The sequence below is a fragment of the Tarenaya hassleriana genome, unplaced genomic scaffold (genome assembly GCF_000463585.1).
Source record: "Tarenaya hassleriana unplaced genomic scaffold, ASM46358v1 Cleome440, whole genome shotgun sequence".
Classification (NCBI taxonomy): Eukaryota; Viridiplantae; Streptophyta; class Magnoliopsida; order Brassicales; family Cleomaceae; genus Tarenaya; species Tarenaya hassleriana.
In genome coordinates, this window is record NW_010967137.1 from 10,566 (window position 1) to 17,810 (window position 7,245).

The following is a 7,245-nucleotide window of genomic DNA, read 5'->3' on the forward strand; positions in this document are numbered from 1 at the left end:
CCGCGGTCATCTGTCCAGGTCTGGTCCGGCTGACCAAGAGTTGGTCAGCCGCTGACCAGGCTCTGGGACAGGCGGACCGAGATATGGAAAGTCGGACCGAGCTGACCAAGAAGGGTCTTGGTCCGGAGCTGACCACACGTGGTCCGCCGGACCAAGCCTTCAGGTCAGCCGGTCCGTGGGCCTCGGACTAAGCTTGGTCCGCCGGACCAAGCTCCTGGTCCGGCGGACCCGGATCCGGAAAATTTCCAAAAATTCGTTTTAGGGTTTTCTAATATTATTTAAGTTTGGGATTTCGTCCAAACTTAAAGAGAGCCGACCTAAAAACTCAGAGAAACATCCTAGAACCCTAGAGAAGCTGTTCTCTTCGATTTCTATTGTCCCGGGATTGGATCTCGTCTCTTGAGTTACCCTTTTCTTCACTAATCCTAGCAGATTCGTTCCAAATCGTTTGGAATCCTTCCTGTCGGTGTGGATACGTGTAGAGGAGCTGTACTTTCAGCTCTTGGTGATTTAGAACAGGCCCCGGATCGAAATAAACTTCAAGTCTCATCGAGAACGAGGTAAGTAACGATTCCCTCGGTGATATATACGATCTTTCGGATTTTGCGAGTTTGGTTGCGTGTGACGTTTGACTAGGTTTAGATTTTTCTTCCGCTGCATGAAACCTAGTAAACCAAACCCTAGATCGATATGATCGCATGCTAAGAACCCGTAGATTATCCAACATACGGCTCTGACCGCAAAATCACTAGCATCACACATCAACTCAAAAGGAATACTCCAATCCGGGGGTTGGATAATCGGGGGTGATACTAGCGCCTTCTTCAAAACTTCAAATGCTTTGTGGCATTCCTCATTAAACTCAAATGGGATATCCTTGCCCAAAAGCGCAGTCAAAGGTCTCGCTATCTTCGAGAAGTCTTTGATAAATCTCCTATAAAACCTGGCGTGACCCAAGATGCTTCGGATCCCTTTAACATTGGTCGGTGGCGGTAGCTTCTCAATCACTTCCACTTTCGCTCTATCCACTTCTATTCCCTTGTCCGAAATTCGATGACCAAGTACAATGCCCTATCGCACCATGAAGTGGCATTTCTCCCAATTCAAAACCAGATTCGCCTTGAGACACCTGTCTAACACTCGATGGAGATTGGTTAAACACGCATTAAAGGAGGGTCTATGGAGGACCAGACCGTTCGGTCTAGGCGAATAAACGCCATCAGATCACGTTTTTCGTCGTTTCGGCCACGATTCAGATCCGAATTCAATCCGATTTTCGCCTGTGAACTCAGAACAGAAACCTCTTACACACTATGCAACAAAGAACACAAAATCTACTCTAGATTCAAAATCAATTCATGCATAGTATCAAAGCAAACATGGATTCAAATAATTCAAATCCTAATCGTCCATGAACACCTCCATAATATCTTCAATGACATCGGAGAAAATAGTCATCATGCATCTTTGAAAAGTTGCGGGGGCATTGCATAATCCAAATGGCATGTGTCTATATGCGAAAGTGTCGTAAGGGCATGTGAATGTTTTTTTTTCTTGGTCACTCGGATGGATAGGAATTTGGAAGAAACCGGAGTAACCATCGAGAAAACAAAAATAAGAATGCAGTGCAAGCCTCTCTAACATTTGATCAATGAATGGAAGGGGAAAGTGATCCTTACGGGTGTTTGTGTTGAGTTTTCGGTAATCAATGCACATTCTCCATCCCGTAATAGTTCTAGTCGGTATGAGTTCATTGTTTTCATTAGGAACAACTGTGATTCCTCCCTTTTCAGGCACGACTTGCACTGGACTAATCCAAGAGCTATCCAAAATCGGGTAAATAATACCTGCATCTAACAATTTTAAGACCTCTTTCTTGACTACTTCTTTCATGTTCGGGTTTAGCCTACGTTGATGTTCGATTGACGATTTGGTATCATCCTCTAAATGTATGTGATGCATGCAAAGAGAGGGGCTAAGACCCTTGATGTCTCCTAGAGTATAACCTAGGACTCCCCTATATTGCCTAAGCAAGATGATGAGCTTTTCTACTTGACCTTCGTCTAATGCATCGTTAATGATAACGGGGTAAGTAGAATTTGCGCCGAGAAAGACATACCTTAGCCCTTGAGGTAGAGGTTTTAATTCCACCTGTGGGGCATGTTTGGGAACAGCGTGTGTATCTCCTCTCGGGGTTTTGGATGCGTCAAGGAAGGCTTGAGTAGTCGAAAAGATGGCTTCGGGGCATGAATTTTGCATTCCGGACAAAAATGGGCGGGTCCCGTTTCTACTGGAGGAGAGTCGATTTTACTCGGACATTTTGGACGGGCTGCCTGGTTTAGCTAGCGGTCGCTCGATTCTTCAGATTCAGAGTCGATTTTGCTCATACATTTTGGACGGGCCGCCTGGTTTAGCGAGCGGTCGCTCAATTCTTCAGATTCTGAGTCGATTTTGCTCAGACATTTTGGGCGGGCCACCTGGTTTAGCGAGCGGTCGCTCGTTTCCTCAAATGCAGGATCCAAATGTCTCAGAACTTTCGAGCGGATCGCCTGAATTTCAAGGCGGGTGCTCGCTGCCTGTGAAGATGAGTCGATTTTGCTCAGAGAATATGAGCGGTCCGCCCGAAAAAATAAGCTGTTGCTCGTTTTTCCCTGAATTCCAATATCCTCAGATGAAATCGGGCGGTCCGCCCGAAATTCTGGGCGGGCTGCCAGAAAAACTGCAGAGTTCTCTTTTTCCTCTTCCCGATCATCCAAGGCTCGGCGTATCTCCTCGATCTCTTCCCAATTGCTATATAAGCTTGTTTCTGCAGCCATAAGTGATACCTCTAGGGGGTCAACTTCGCGGAATTCTTCCATTACCTCTCCGGCCATTGCTTCCAAAATATCAACAAAACAAATTGAATCATCGGTGGAGGGTTGCTTCAAATTTTGATCGAGAGTGAACTCTATGGTCTCATCACCAATCTTCATGATTAATCTCCCCGCTCGGATGTGCACCACCGCATCCGCAGTACTCAAGAATGGTCGGGCTAAAATGATTGGGTTCTTGGAATCTTCATCAATGTTAAGCACAACGAAATCAACCGACACATAGAACCCACAAATCTTCAAAGATACATCCTCTAGTATTCCCGCTGGATACTTGCCGATCGATTCGCTAATTGTAGCGTCATTCTTGTAGGTTTTAGCTCACCAATATTCAACTTCTTATAGAATGACAAGGGCATTAAACTCACGCTAGTTCCAAGGTCGCATAATGCTCTATCAATCTCAATATTCTCCAACTTGCATGGAACAGAGAAACTTCCCGGATCAGACATCTTCGAGGGCAATTCCTGCTTAGTGATGGCTGCACTAATCTCGGCGCTCAATGCTACAGTCTCCTTCTCAACTACCCGCTTCTTAGTCAAAATATCTTTGAGGAACTTCCCGTATGAGGGCATCTGGAGAATTACTTCATGGAAAGGCATCGTAATCTCCATCTTCTTTAGCATCTCCGCAAACTTCCCAAATTGGTTGTCCTCATTAAATTTCTTTAAACGAGAAGGGAAGGGTATCGAGGGTACCTTAGGCGGAGGCAGAATGTAAACTGGTTCTTTCTCCTGTTCTTGCACCTTAGGAATATCTTCCTCTACAGATTTTCCTTTTTCCTCTATTGTTAGCCTTGGAGGTGATGCCTTTTCAACCATCGGAGGGGCAGTCTCCGGAAGTTGTTTCTGTTGGTTTAGTGCTCTATGATGTATTGTTGTATGAGCTTTATTTGGATACATTTAATGTATTTACACTTTCTATGAGTTTATGGATGTGTGTTTTATTCGTTACATGTTTTGGCATACTTGATGTGTTATGAAAATCCATGTATTGTTATGAACAATACTAAACTCCCTGGTCATATATCATTGTGGGAATAATGATATACTAAGACTAGTATGATGTATGCTTGATGATCATGTAGTTGATCATTGGTATTGGATACGATCACAATCATAGGTATTCATTGGAGAACGGAATACTGGATTGACCTGCATGAGATTGTCACATGGACTAGCGTCATGACTTGAATCTCATATGGCAGTTCCATGATTGGATCCTAAGACCTGAGATATCTATGGAATCCAACATGAGGAGTTGCGTACTTTGAATACGTCAAACGTCCTGCATAACAGGAGGACTATAAAGGTGGTTATCAGGTACGAAACGAATCATGTGCTGGATTGTAGATAGTCAAGATGGGATTTGTACCTCTCGTAAAAGAGAGAGATATCGCTGGGCCCCTCGCGTGAGCTAGACTGTAGAAAGGTGTGGCCGCACTATAGACGAACATCGTCTATTTCAGACAGTCGAACTCAGTGAACGAGAAAGCAGTCGAATCAGATAAAGTGGCTTTTTCCTGCCTTATGTTTGACATATGATATCGCGATACAAAACGATCATCAACCGGAATCATCACTGCCGTTCGTAAGATCACGAACAAACTCTATTCGAGATAGGTAGTCAAACTGTCTTGCTAGAGACCGTCTATGACTTGTATATCCGGAATAGAGATTTTGGGTTATACTGCTATATCGAATGAGCCTACAGGGTCACACACGCAGGAAAGGATAAAACGCACGAGATAACGACGGAAAAACCAAGACGGAAGGGTCTGGAACGGACGAACCAGAAGTCCGGAACAGACGTTCCGCCAGGTACAGACCCAACGGTCCAGAATGAACTGTCTGTTCCAGAATGTCTGGAACGGACGGTCCACGTGTAATTCTGAACCGTCCATTCCGGGCTTCGAGTTTTTCCGAAATTAAACCGAAATTAGGGTAAAATCACTTTATAAGAAGGAGATTAAAACCCTAATTAACTAAGAGACTTTTTGAGCCGTCTTTGGCAGAATTCTAAGGGCTTTTGGTGAGATCCAAAGAGTTCAAGGAATTCTAAGTCTTGTTTTCTCGAAGCATCAAACCGAATAGCAAATTCGGGTCCTAGCAGACAAGTTCCAACCGTTGGAATCCATCCCGAGGTGTGGATACATGTAGAGGGCGAGGTATTCTTCCTCCCTTTCGTGATCAAACGAATTCTTCAATCCCCGGATCGATTGAGGTAAGCGTTCTAACGTTTCTACAATTCATAGAAGCATGGTTCTAGAACGAATTCTTCAATCCCCGGATCGATTGAGGTAAGCGTTCTAACGTTTCTACAATTCATAGAAGCATGGTTCTAGGGGTTTAAGAAACCTTTTGAGCCGTCTTTGGCAGAATTCTAAGGACTTTTGGTGAGATCCAAAGAGTTCAAGGAATTCTAAGTCTTGTTTTCTCGAAGCATCAAACCGAATAGCAAATTCGGGTCCTAGCAGACAAGTTCCAACCGTTGGAATCCATCCCGAGGTGTGGATACATGTAGAGGGCGAGGTATTCTTCCTCCCTTTCGTGATCAAACGAATTCTTCAATCCCCGGATCGATTGAGGTAAGCGTTCTAACGTTTCTACAATTCATAGAAGCATGGTTCTAGGGTTTATTAAATTTTTGTTTTACATCTGTTGCGCAAACCCTAGAATCGATCTCTTAGGAATAGGATTCGCTCTAGAGATCCCAGAAAACCCAACAGTTTCCCACTCCTTAGCTCCACTTCATTGATGTGTTCCTGAGGGTTCATCTCGTTCTAACCGGAAAGCATTGTTGTCTTGATGATGAGGATGAGGCAAGTTGTGCTACTTGATTGTCCAAAATTTTCAAGTGAGCTTGCACTCCTTCCAATTGTTTCTTGAACGCAACTTGCTCATTTTCAATGCTCCCAATGGATACTCCTTGTGATTTTTGACCTTGGAGAATTTGAAATAGCATATCCTTGATATCCGGGTCTTGCTCCTTGGGTTGCGATTGTTGTTGCCTATAGTTGGAATTCCCTTGATAACCCTGACTCCCTTGACCTTGTTGTTGGTATTTCGGTTGAAAACTCGGGGGTCCTTGGTTGTTCTTTTGGAAAATGGGTTAAGGATTTAGCGCATTCGACGTGTTCTTGTAGAAGAAATTGGGATGATTCCTCAATCCTGGATTGTATAGGTTGGACGGATGAGTGTATTGATTCGGACCGACATAGTTGGCTTCTTCCGTCTCTGGATCAACCATGTACATTCCTGGTTGAACTTGCGCTAAATTGTGATCTTCCACAGCAGCTACTTGTTTGGCATTGGCGAGTTGGACCTTTATCTCCGCGAGGTCGGCCAACACCGCCTTAAGAGCTGCGTTCTCTCCCACATCACCTTTCACTGAGCTTCTCCTACTGAACTCATTGGATGTATGGCTGCGCCCTTTGGCCAGTTTTGCGATTGTCGCTTCTAGCTCTTCGAAACGGATGTCATAAATATCACCTCCACATTCTGCATCAATCCAAGACCGAGTATCATCCTTTAACCCATGGATAAAGATGGATAAGAGGTAGTCTCTCTCCATTCCGTGGTGAGGGCACATTCTTTGATATTCCTTAAAGCGCTCCCATGCATCATGGAGATTCTCCCCATCCTCTTGCACGAAGGCATTGATCCGATTCCTCGCATGATGAGACTTGGTAGGGGAGTAGTATTGCATAAGGAACTGTTCTTCCATCTCATCCCATGTCGAGATAGATTTTGGCTCAAGAGTGTAGAGCCAATCTCTAGCTCTCTCCGTAAGCGAGTAGGGGAAGGTTTCAAGAAACACATCTTCAAGAGTAATCCTCGGTCCCTGCTTGATTGCCTTGCAGTTCATCTTGAAGTTTGTAAGGTGAGCATTCGGGTCCTCATTTGGTCTCCCACGGAAGCTCATGTTGTTGAGCATTTGAATGCATTGCGGTAGGAGTTCGAAATCTTCTAACAGTCCCCGATTTATGAATGATAGTAGCTGGGTGTGCTTCGGTTGTGTGTACGTTCGAAGCATTCTAGGGGCTGCTTGGGCTGGACCCCTTTGGACATTGGCCCCTCTCAACAACTCTTCGGCCATTTCGGGTTGTTCTCTCCGTGCGTTGTTTTCTCTCAGCATTTCTTCGGCCATTCCCCACTATCTTTGCTATCTCCGAGCGAAGCGTAGAGTCCTTTCTATTTCGGGGTCGAAGACAAGTTGATCTCCACTGGTTGTATTTCTTGTCATGCATCGGAAGAAGAGATATCGCTGGGCCCCTCGCGTGAGCTAGACTGTAGAAAGGTGTGGCCGCACTATAGACGAACATCGTCTATTTCAGACAGTCGAACTCAGTGAACGAGAAAGCAGTCGAATCAGA

At 44.8% G+C, this 7,245-nt stretch overlaps 1 pseudogene; it reads right to left on the minus strand.

Moving 5' to 3' along the window:
- Positions 1-906: 906 nt before the first annotated feature.
- LOC104825350 lies at positions 907-3,322 on the minus strand (annotated as a pseudogene).
- Positions 3,323-7,245: the final 3,923 nt, after the last annotated feature.